This window comes from Miscanthus floridulus, chromosome 1, assembly GCF_019320115.1.
Source record: "Miscanthus floridulus cultivar M001 chromosome 1, ASM1932011v1, whole genome shotgun sequence".
In the NCBI taxonomy this organism is placed as follows: domain Eukaryota; kingdom Viridiplantae; phylum Streptophyta; class Magnoliopsida; order Poales; family Poaceae; genus Miscanthus; species Miscanthus floridulus.
The window spans coordinates 170,615,049-170,627,132 of NC_089580.1; positions in this window are offsets into that span (position 1 = coordinate 170,615,049).

Genomic DNA, 12,084 nt, shown 5'->3' on the forward strand with positions numbered 1-12,084 from the left:
ATATACTCTATATTGAAGAGTAAGGTCTATGACAAGGTGTCCAAGTGAGTCTTAAATGTAAATTTCGTCTAGATGCTTTGCAACAGAACCCAGATTTGGCCCACGATCCGGAGCAAACAACCATCGCTCGGAACCGACGCGCGCAAACTTTCCAGACGGCCACGCTAAGACCTTGATCCTTAGAATTAAATTTATTTTAATAATCATAATTTTGACACAAATTAATTAAGCTAATATATTTGTATATTATTGTTGGTTATATGAGAGATACTTATGTAGGTCCTGTTTGGCTTACCCTATATTCGGCTTATTCGGCTTCTTTTTTTCAGCCGGAACAGTATTTTCCTCTCCCAACAATTCAACCAGAACAGTGTTTTCAGCAGTTTCAGCCAAGTTTCAGACCAGCGAACGGGGTCATATTGTATTTCTATCGTAGAGGAGTAAGTCAAAGAGCGTGTTATAAGTTGTAAAGTAGAAATTTAGAATGATAATTTATAAAATCAATTCTTCCATCTCCCACCATATGAATTTGAGATAGACTTATATGTGAGTTTAAAAAGTGGTGGAATATTAAATTCTAAACCAAATAGTCTAATTTATTAAGTAGATTCTAATTGCTCGGTACGAAATGAACCAAACGGCCCAATCGTAATCTTCTCCTCATGCCCGACCCGGGTGACGAATTCACACCGGCGAGCAAGCAATCTAGGGGCAAGTGGCAGTGTGGCAGAACCCGCACGGGCACGCCAGACGTGCGTGGCGTGGCGTGGGCGCGAGGAAGGCTCGTACGCCGTACGCTTTCCAAGCGGTTGGCGTGCCGGCGGGCGACGGAGCCGCCGCCAGGCACGGGGAACGGCGTCGAAGCTCGAAAGGGACAGGGCAGACGGGGTCGGGCGGGGTGGGGGTACGGCTTTCGCCGAAAGGCTACTTGCGGGTGCACTTTCCAGGGAGGCCACCACGGGCAGCACGTCACATGGCTGGGTGGGTGTGGGTGGGTGTAGTGTACTGGTGCAGGGCCGGGGATCGGCGCGGGAGCCTCCGCGTCCTCGCGGACCCGGAAAGGCGGCGCGTGCCCGAACCGAAACGGGAAAGCTAGGATAGAATCGCCGCGGACCGTCGCTGTCGCATCGTTAAACTAGCACAGGATAGAGATGGCACGGAGCCTTGTGTTTGCCGGCAACATCCGTCACTGGATCGTGCCCTTGAAAATCTGTCACTGGATCGTCTAAACCTATCCTTTAAAGTTTGCCTTGTGTTATTGGTCCTGTTCGTGTGCCCTTAAAGCCGGCTCGATCCACTTCTTTTTTTATCTGGAATAATGTTTTCTTCTCATAAATTTCTTCAGATTTATCCAGATTCCTCCAAGCGAACGGAGCCATTGCGAGTTTGCCAAGCCAAGAATTGAGTCTCAGCTCTATAAAAAGATTTACGCTCCCAGCTCATAAGTCATAGTAGGAAGTGTTATGACCTGCTTTGGTGTGCTATTATGAACAAACTAGTATAGTGCCCTTGCTAACGCTACGGCAGCATTTCAGAGATGCTCATGAAAACAACGTATTTTTATAGTTTAAGTTTCACGCAATTGTATTTCACTATGTATATAATCCGGAAAACACTCATGTATATCACCAGCAAGTTCATGTCAAGCCTAAAAAAAGCAAGTTCAGGCCATGAAATTATAAGCCCATGCTAACGCTACGGTTCATGAAGTTACAAGCCCGTACTCATGTATATCACCATAGCAAATATACTTGAGTAACATTGCAAATAAAATCACAGCTATTATATCTTTTAGAGCCATCTTAAAGGATTAATCTGTTCTATGGTTTATGGTAACAATGAAATGAGATGGCCGGAGCCCATCGTGCGTATTGTGTGTCAAAGCAAAATGACAGCATTAGAGTGCTTGGCAGACCTATCACCTCTGTCCCCCATCCGAGTTTGCAGACAGCCACTCCGCCGCTGTTGCCTGCGGCCTGCTGATGCATTTAAATCACTAAAAGAAATCAAAACTATGACACGAAAGGAAAGCTCCAATGCATTCTTTCATTAACAATGACAAAGGAAAAAAATATTTGCTAAACTTCACCTCTGTAGTTTTTTCTCCACAGCATTATTCTATTAAAATAAAATAAAAGATGGGTTCACCTTCTTAATGTTTGCTTGCTTCAATTCTGAAATATCTTGAACTCCTTTGTGCTAACAAATTGGAGAATGATTGAACCACTGGCCAAATGCTGACCACAAGCACGAACTGTATATTCAAGTATCACTGGCCAAATGAAGCTTATAAACAATATGCAGAGCAACCATCTAAAAAGATATAAAGAAAAAGGTAACCAATAAGTGAAATTAGATATTAGAAATGGTAATAGATTAACTCAAGACTTATGTTACTTTTGGATGTCTTGAACTTAAAAAGAGATTTGGGACCTTTCAAGCATGATTCAGTAAACAATATATAGGGGCATATAATGTGTAAATGAAAGAATAGAAACATGTGAGTATTGCTAAACAAAAGAGCCATCATCCTAGTTTGCTATCTAACACCTCTTCTAACATTATCAAAATGGGGTGAATTAGCACCCACTTATACTGCCATATTACTGTAGCATGAAGATTCCTGGAAAATAGAAGAGAAGTTTTTTAGAATATTATTTAACTACTCCAACACTCGATGCTTATATACGTTTAGGTAATTTTCTCTAAATGAAAAGGCATAAAAAATCTTGTTCGCATTTCAGAAACATCATCCCAAGTCCTAGCTCTTTCACTGTTACCATCTTGCACAGAGAGAAGAGAAAGGAATACTCACTGCCATGTCCATTCCTTTTCCTAGTAAACCCCACAGAGCTTTCTCCACATGAGCTTTGTCAGAATTTGTGAATACCTGCAGTAACCAAATGTAGGCTAATAAAAATGCTCTCTGCGACCATTTTTTCAAACATACCATTTCATAATACAACATGAGTTACCTTAAGGCCAGCCATTGTAGTGCCATATTCCTTGTACAAGTCCAGGCACAAATCTGCAATTTGGCATTCTTCAAACATTCAAATCATTCGTTGACTATTTGAAAATTCAAGAAAACAACAATTAACCAAAGACATGTTATTTCATTTCATCGAATCATTAAAGTGAGTGCAGCTTTGCTTTACCTTTAAAACAATAGCTGTAACACCCCGGTGTTATGCCTACATTTAGGCACTACAAATCACGCATATCATGCATCATCAAGCATTCAAATCATACATGCTTAATCATGTGAATAACAAGTGAAACACTGCTTCGAAACATCTGAAACATGTTGTGAAACCTGAATGTTGCATGCCTTTGTTAGAATTGTTTTGCCCTGATTTTGTTTGCTAGGTTAGTAGAACTTGTTTGGTTATGATTGTAAATCATCTAGAATTGTTTATCACAATTTTTGGAGCAAGGTTTGTATTTGAATTATTGTCAAATTTTGCTTTAAAAATAATTCTCCAAACATTAGGGTTCAAGTCAAAATTTACTTTAATTTTTTTATTCAAAATCTATAATGAATTGGACGTTGGTATTAAAATCAAAGTTGTAGAGGATAAAATTTTGAGCAACTTTTATTTTTGGCCCAAAGTTTGAAACTGCTTTGATTTAGTCCAAAAATTCGTTTGAATGAAAAAGGAATTCAAATTAATTTGAAAAATCTTGTTTTTACCTTCGTGGGCCTTGCGCCTCGTTTTCGGCCCAGCCGCACCGGCGGCCCGGCCTGCCTTCGCGCCGCGCCTTGCTCCCACAGCCGCTTCGCCGGCCCAGGCCCACGCCGCGCCTCCCGCTCGCCCGCACTCGCGCGCCCGTCGCTGCGCCACGCCGCGACCGCGGCAGAGAAATTCCGCCGCGTGGCGACCACGCCCCGGCGTCGCCCGCCGCGCGGCAGCCGCGGCCTGACACCGCGCCCACGCGCCCGCCTTCACCTGCTGGTGCCCACGCGCTCGCTCACTCCCGCCCGCGTTTCCTCTCCTCCCCTCCAGAGCCGAGAGCTCGAGCTCTGCCGCTCGCCGCGCCCGCAGCTCCGCCGGCGTCGAGCTCCCGCACCACCGCGCCATTCCTCGATTGCTCACGCCCATAACTCCGCCTCGCCTTCCCTCGACTCACGCTCGCGCTTGCGCCACCTTCCGAGCCCAGGGTGAGCTTCCCCGCGCCTCGCCACCGACGGCCATGGCGCCGCCGTGCTCGGCCGCCGTGGGACTCCCCCTTCCTCCCCTTCTCCACCCTGCTTAGCTACCTGCTCGCATTCGCCAATGCCTCGCGAACCTCCTGCGCTCGCTTGCTTGCGCTGCCGTGGCCGGAGATGGCCGCCGGCCGCGCCAGCGCGCGCGCCGGCGGGGCACTCTGCCTCAGCCGTCCAGGCCGAGCCAGGCCGTGGGCTGACGCCCTGTTGGGCCGTCTCCCCCTCCCTCGCGCTTGGGCCACGCAGGCCGGTTGTGGCCGTGGGCCAGTTCGTTTCCACGGGCTGGCCCAGTAACGTTTAAGTGATTTGATTTCCCTTTATTCTTTATTATTTGAAATCTAAAATGGTTTGAAAAATGTTTGGGTGATCAAACTTGCTCCAAATTTGTTGAAACAAACTTTTCTAGGTTCCTTATCATCAGATCTACTGGGGAAAAATTGTGCATGTCATTTTTGAAATACTCTTCTATAGGGTTTTATTTAATCATGGATATTGCTGATAACTTGAAAAATGTGTAGAAAAATCTATAGTCTTCAGAAAAATATGATTCCAAGTTTGTTAATCTTATTATGTCATGTACTACCTAGGAAAAATATGTTTCATGCATGTGCTGTGGGAAAATTTTGAGGTGTAGTTCAAGTACTTTTAATGGCTGAGTTTTGTTATTTTTGCTAGAGAACAAATTTTGTATAAAACATGCATGTGATAATTTTTGTACAGTCATTGTATGCTATAAAGAACATAGGAAAAATACTCAATCTGTTGTTTGACACTTTTCATAGTACAAAGTAATTTCATGCTCATTTTTATGCTATAGCTTGTCATTTTTGTGTAGGATAGTTTACTTATCCAAATGCCATGAAATTTTTATGGTAGTCTGTTTAGGGTAGTATTATGCTACTGTAATTTTCTCAGATTTTTAGGAGCATCAGAAATATATGTTGCTATTCAAACCTATTATTAATTAGGGTTTAAGCAAGTGTTGCTTTAAGTGTGATTAAGAAATTAGTAAAGCTTTGGTGTATCTTTGAAGCATTTCATAAGATATGTTGACTTAACATATTAGTAGTAGAAGAGAATGCAGTAGATGACATGTGCTTGTAGTATAGTTTCTTGGATGATGTTGACTACCTTGCATTTAAACCTATCCATTACATTCATCTCCTTCGATGCACCGTTTGCATAATCACTTACGCGCATTGCATCATACAGGATCGCAAACCGAGAACCCAGTCGTCATACCCGAGGAGCCCGAGGAGCAGCTCGAGGTGCAGCAGCAGGAAGTGCCAGAAGCCGACGAGGAGGACGTTGAGGAACTTCCAGAGTGCCCCGATCACCGTCCGAGCTCCTTCGAGAGAGGCAAGCCCCGGAGCATTTTCTCCCGGTTTGCGATTATTTAATTAAATGCTTTACTTTAATTGATGCATTACGTTCAGGAGTTGTTTGCAACCGTTGCGGCATTATACCTTGTTTACCTTTGTTATACTATATCCTTGTTATCCTGGTATCCGCAGTCGAGTCAATGCTTAGCTGGCTTAGACCGGTAGAAGTCGGGTGATTTCCTGTCACCTGCGAGCTATAGGTGGTTACCTGGATCTGCTTGGATGACTATGAAGTCATGGTATAACTAAGTATTAAATGAAGTTGAGACCGGACGGAGACTTGCAGAGTTTTGGACTGTAGTGTTTCCGTCTGTGTCGATTAAGGACCGACCGTTGTTGGGCCTCGAGTCATGTTGAACGCATGCCTTACATTTAGCTGGCCGGATACCTTCCGACCGCGAAGCTAGGAGATTTTTTGGGCCGAGTAGATTGCCCGCAACGCACTGTGCCGGAGCAGGTGTGGTAGGACATGGGGGAGAGATGATAAGACCAAAGTGCAGTCGGTCGGCCCCCGGGTACATGTGGTTCCTGGCAAACTCGAGATACCTGGAAAGTTGGCTCGGTGATCAATATCTCACTTTAGCGCGTGAGTGAGGTTTGTGTAAGGAATAAATCACCAGCTGGTTAGGAATCGATTCGAATCGCCATCGCTCCTGGACAGTGAGCACTTGACTTGAGTGACTTCATCGTAGTAAATATTTATGGAACACTTGGACAGTTATAATGAATATGACAGTATGGAAGTTGTTTAATGATCATTGGTTATCATTATCTGCTTAATCACATGTTTACTCTAGTATAGGTGCAAATCTAGTTGACAGGTTAATAATAATTAACTTGGCAATAATGCTTTTAGAAAGGTTCTTGAAATGCTAAAAATGCTTCTTTTTGCAAATGAGTCAGCTACCCTACTATAAAGCCCTTCATAATCCTTGGTGTCATTTATTTTCGGTCATGTCGGGTAAGTCTAGCTGAGTACCTTCTCGTACTCAGGGTTTTATTCCCACTTGTTGCAGATAGGCAGATGTATTACGGCTACTGTATCAACTGCCTTTATCCTGCGATGGGTGATGCTTAGGACAATGGGCATGGTCATTCCTTATGTCTCGTCTGATGCTTTTGTTGGAGATGATCATTCGCTGGCACTATATTTAAACTCCGCGTGTGTGTGTGGTTTGAACAAATGACTTCCGCTACTTTCATTCGAATTGGTTTTGTAATAACTATGTTGAAACTCTGATGTATTTGAGATTGCGAACTTTTATGTAATATGTGATGGTGACCGCTAAACTTATTACGATCATGGCTGGGACACGAGTTGGTTTGAAATCCTTCGTGATTTCACGGACTACCGGGTTATACGGGCTTAAGTTTGTTCAATTGTCTGCTCTGGTGGATGATTTTCTTACTTAATTTCATATAATTGGTCGGTTCTGTTACAACTGGTATCAGAGCATGGTTTAGCATGTTACTGTTCACAAGTGTATTTAAAACAAAAAGGCATTTGGAAAACGTGATTTTAAAACTATAAAGTGTGCCAGTGATCATATCCTTTATGCCCAGTTAAGGACTTTAGGTGGCTTAATTAAGTACTGACTGGGGTTCTTGCATCATATTTCTCTTTCGTCGCTCATACGGCGTGCTATTGTATGAGTGCCACTTGGTTGAGTGGTAATGAATGGATCATTTGCCTCTACGCCTCGGTAAGTGTGAGTTGTGAGAGCATGATCGGATACACCACCGATCTAGGGTGAATGCTTATATGATGCTAGAGTAATTACATGTTCTACGCATGTTTTACAAAGGTATCTCATGTATGGATCTTCCGTCTGTGGAGGCGATGCTGTCAATAGGACGATGGTTCGGGTAGTTACTACCGTTGTACACGTATCTGGAGATTCGTGTAGAGCGTGTAGATAAAACTTTACCGCTTTTATGCATTCATTGGGAATTGGGCTAAAATGAATTTTTGCAGGTACATAACAACGCTATCGTGTAGAACGTATTAGCTACGTATTGAGAGATCGTTGTATGCCACCGAATTCGTCGTTAGAAATTATTTATTTCCTAAGTTTGTGAGAACGTACGACACGTACATACATCATGTTACTTGTGCATCTCATTCATCTCATGCATACCTCCCCTTATAAATTGATTATCTCATTTTGATAAAAGTTGTATAACCAAAAATATGTTTCCCTGAAGTAATAAAAGAACTTTTGCTATAGATGGCCCGCACGAAGCAGACCGCCCGTAAGTCCACCGGAGGAAGAGCACCTCGACGTCCGTTGGCCCTGAGGGAGCACCGCACCACGGACACCTTCTTGAGCGAGTTTGGCATGCCGACCTTGCTTTGGAGAGTGCTCCATGATGTGGGGTACCCAGAGGGTCAAGAGCCGATGTACTCTTGGAACGAGAGCCAATTAGCAGAGGATGGACTCGCAGTAGTGGAGATCACGGTTCCTGCTCTCGGTGATGCTCCAGATTGGGATGGTTGGCATTTGGAGTTTGAGGGTCGCACTCCAGCTGAGGGTGCAGAGGGAGCAGCCTTTCGTGTCATCAGGGATATTATGAGCAGATTTCCTAGTGAGCTTGCTGCAGCTCTAGCTGGTACTTTTCCTAGGGATGATCCTCGTGATGCCATTTGGGTTTAGCCTCAAGGAAGTGCGTTAGTCAGAGGTCCAGCTGAAGGACAGGCTAGCGACAACCAGGCAATGAGTGCTATGTTCACCGCCATCAGAGCGTATGAAGGTCTCGAGAGTACCTACTGGACTTTGACTAGTTTGCGTAGTGAGGATAAGCTAAAAGGGAAGAAGCAGAAGAAGAGACAGGCACGAGCTATAGCTAGCTTGCAGGAGCAGTTGGCTGATATGAACTTACAGCGAGATCAAGCGGTTGAGAGAGGTGATAGAGCTATGCAGCGAGTGCATACGTTGACTCAAGCCAACAACAATGCAGACCGCATGATTGGACAGCTGGTTCAGGAAAGGAATGAAGCCTGGAACGCAAGAAACCTTCTGCTGCAGAGGGTCGATGAGCTAGAGGAATACAATGGCAACCTGCATGAGGAGTTTCACACGCTCTACAATGGGGTTGGCCCATATGCTCCACCGAACGCCGCTGGCATGGACATCGATGACGACAACTAGGACGAGCCTGCAGTTTCACCTGGAGGCGACGGTGACGTCTCCGACCCCGACGATGGCCCCGAGGAGTAGGCTAGTTGCCTTGCGCTAGTATCTAGGTCTTGTCGCGATGACCTTTCTTCTGTAGGCATGTAATCTATCGTATGTTGTTTCGAACGTATGAGACTTGGTATGTGGTTGGAACTTGATTCTCGAATGCGATATCTGAATGCATAAAAAGTCCAGTGTATGTATGCTGGCAATGTGATTGTATCGACGCGATGTTTGCCGTTTAAGTAATTCGATTAAGTGCTGTTGTTCTAATTGGGATGTGATTGTTGTGCCTCTATTTTATTGTATGAATTTATTCTCTCTAGTAAATTCAGTACGGCATAATTTTTCCTTCACTCGCAATTATTACAGCTTCACTCAATCATTACTTGTTGCTGAAATATGCAGATGACCAACACTCGCCGAACCACGTATGAGGCCGCTGAGCCCGGTGCTAACGGTACGGGGACTGGTGGTGGTGGTGGAAACCACGGCAACAACAATGAGCCTCCCCATGAACCGCATTTGCCACCTCCTCCCCCGTTTACCCCCGAGATGTTCCTCGCACAGCTGCTCGGGAGTCAGCGCAACGCGGAACAATCTCAGAAGAACATGGAAGATTTCCTTCGGACCATCGCCAACAACGTGCAACGTGGTAACAACCAAGGTGGTGGCATGGGAGTGAACCAATACAGCAGCTTCAAAGATTTCATGGACACCAGGCCGCCAGTATTCAAGGAAGCAACAGAGCCACTCGACGCTGAGGAATGGATCAACACGATGGAAGATAAATTCCGTGTGTTGAGGATGACTGAGGTGCTGAAAACGGAATATGCTGCACTTCAATTGCAAGGACTGGCGGGAATGTGGTGGAAGCACCATCGCACCACCTTCCCTCCAAATGCTCAGATTTCTTGGAGAGAGTTTGCTGAGGCCTTCCACGGAGTCTATATTCCACCCGGGCTGACCGAAATGAAGTTGGGAGAGTTTCTGGCATTGAACCAGGGTACCAAAACTGTGACGCAATACCTACATGCCTTCAACAACTTGTGTCGCTATGCTCCCGACATGGTTGACACAGATGCCAAAAGGATAGCCAGTTTTAAGAGGGGTCTCAATCCAAAAATGATGAAGCATGTCGGTACCAACAACCGCGTCAGATTCAATGACTTCATCAGCGACTGTCTAAAGCAGGAGAAGAATAATAATGCCAGCACCGCAGCCAAGACACGCAAGAGAGCCTTTGAAGGTGGGCCGTCTCAAGCTAGAGCACCTATGGGAGGTCGTCCTCCATATCGCCCATCGGCACCTGGCGCTAGATTCAGGCCACCTCAGCCAAGAAGTCAGAATTTCCGTGGACCTCAAAAGCCGTACAAGATAGCAGTACAACCCAACAAAGCAGCCGCAACTACGGTACAAGGTAGTTCCAAGGGAGCTGTGGGATCTGCCGGGATAGTAAGAGGACCCTGCTATAACTGTGATCAACCCGGCCATTTCTCGAGGTTTTGTCCGTACCCGCCCAAGAAGAAGCAGCAGACTTATAATGCTAGAGTGCATAGTACGATAGTGGATGAAATTCCAGAGGGAGAGCCCGTCACTGCTGGTAAGTTTCCTGTCAACGAAAACCCTACAGTTGTTCTATTTAATTCTAGATCATCGCATTCTTTTATGAGTCAAGCATTTGCACAGAAACATGGATAACTATGCATAGAATTGGATTATGGGTACCGTATAAGTTCAGCAGGGGCTGATGTTTTGACCAACCGGATGGTTCGAGGGGCAACCCTTGAATTAGGTAGCAGAAAGTTCCGAGTGAACTTGATAGTTATGCCTGGGTTAGTCTTGGATGTCATTATAGGGATGAATTGGATGAAGGATTGGGGAGCAGTCATAGATACTGGAGGTCGAGTACTTACCCTTAAGGATCCCCTAGGTGAGGGTACTTTCCAAGTACCATTGCCTCGAAGAACAGACCTTATAAGTGTTACATGTGCTACGGCAGTCATTCCTATTCATCAGATTCCGGTAGTGTGTGAATTCCCGGACGTATTCCCGGATGAGCTACCTGGTCTTCCGCTAGATAGGGAGATTAAGTTTGGAATTGAGCTAGTCCCCAGAACAGCTCCGATTTCAAGGAGACCCTATCGGATGCCTCCAGATGAGTTAGCTGAGCTGAAGAAGCAATTAGAAGATTTGTCAAAAAAGGGGTTTATTCGGCCAAGCAAGTCTGAATGGGGATGTCCCGCTTTGTTTGTGAAAAAGAAGAAAGAGGGCACGTTGAGAATGTGCGTAGATTATAGGCCACTCAATGCTGTGACCATCAAGAATAAATATCCCTTGCCTCATATTGATGTTCTGTTTGACCAATTATCCAAGGCCAAGGTGTTCTCAAAAATAGATTTGAGATCCGGTTATCATCAGATTAAGATTAGGCCACAGGATATACCAAAAACTGCATTTTCCACCAGATACGGGTTGTATGAGTATCTTGTCATGTCTTTTGGCTTGACAAATGCTCCTGCATATTTTATGTTCTTGATGAATACAGTTTTCATGCCAGAATTGGATAAGTTTGTGGTAGTGTTCATCGATGACATTCTGGTGTACTCCGAGAATGAGAAAGATCACGAAGAGCATCTAAGAACTGTCTTGACCAGACTTAGAGACCATCAATTGTATGCTAAGTTTAGCAAATGCGAATTCTGGTTGAAGGAAGTTCCTTTCCTTGGTCACATTCTGTCAGAGAATGGAGTTTCAGTCGATCCAAGTAAGGTGCAAGAAGTTATGAATTGGAAGGCACCGACCATAGTTCCTGAGATTAGGAGTTTCTTAGGACTAGCAGGTTATTACCGTCGCTTTATACCAGATTTCTCAAAGATCGCCAAACCGATGACAAGCCTCCTTCAGAAGGATCATAAATTTGTGTGGACAGAAGAGTGTGAAGCAGCTTTCCACACTTTGCGGAAACTGTTGACCACTGCTCATGTTCTAGCACAACCAGATATTGAGAAACCATTTGATGTGTTTTGCGACGCATCGAAGACTGGATTGGGTTGTGTTCTTATGCAAGAAAGGAGAGTCATAGCTTATGCATCACGTCAATTAAGAAAGCACGAGGTCAACTATCCAACACATGATCTTGAACTTGCTGCAGTTGTGCACGCCCTCAAAGTTTGGAGACATTATCTACTTGGTAATGTGTGCAATATTTTCACGGATCATAAGAGTCTTAAGTATATCTTTACCCAACCAGAGCTAAACATGAGACAGCGCAGATGGTTGGAATTGATAAAGGATTACAACTTGAATGTGCAATATC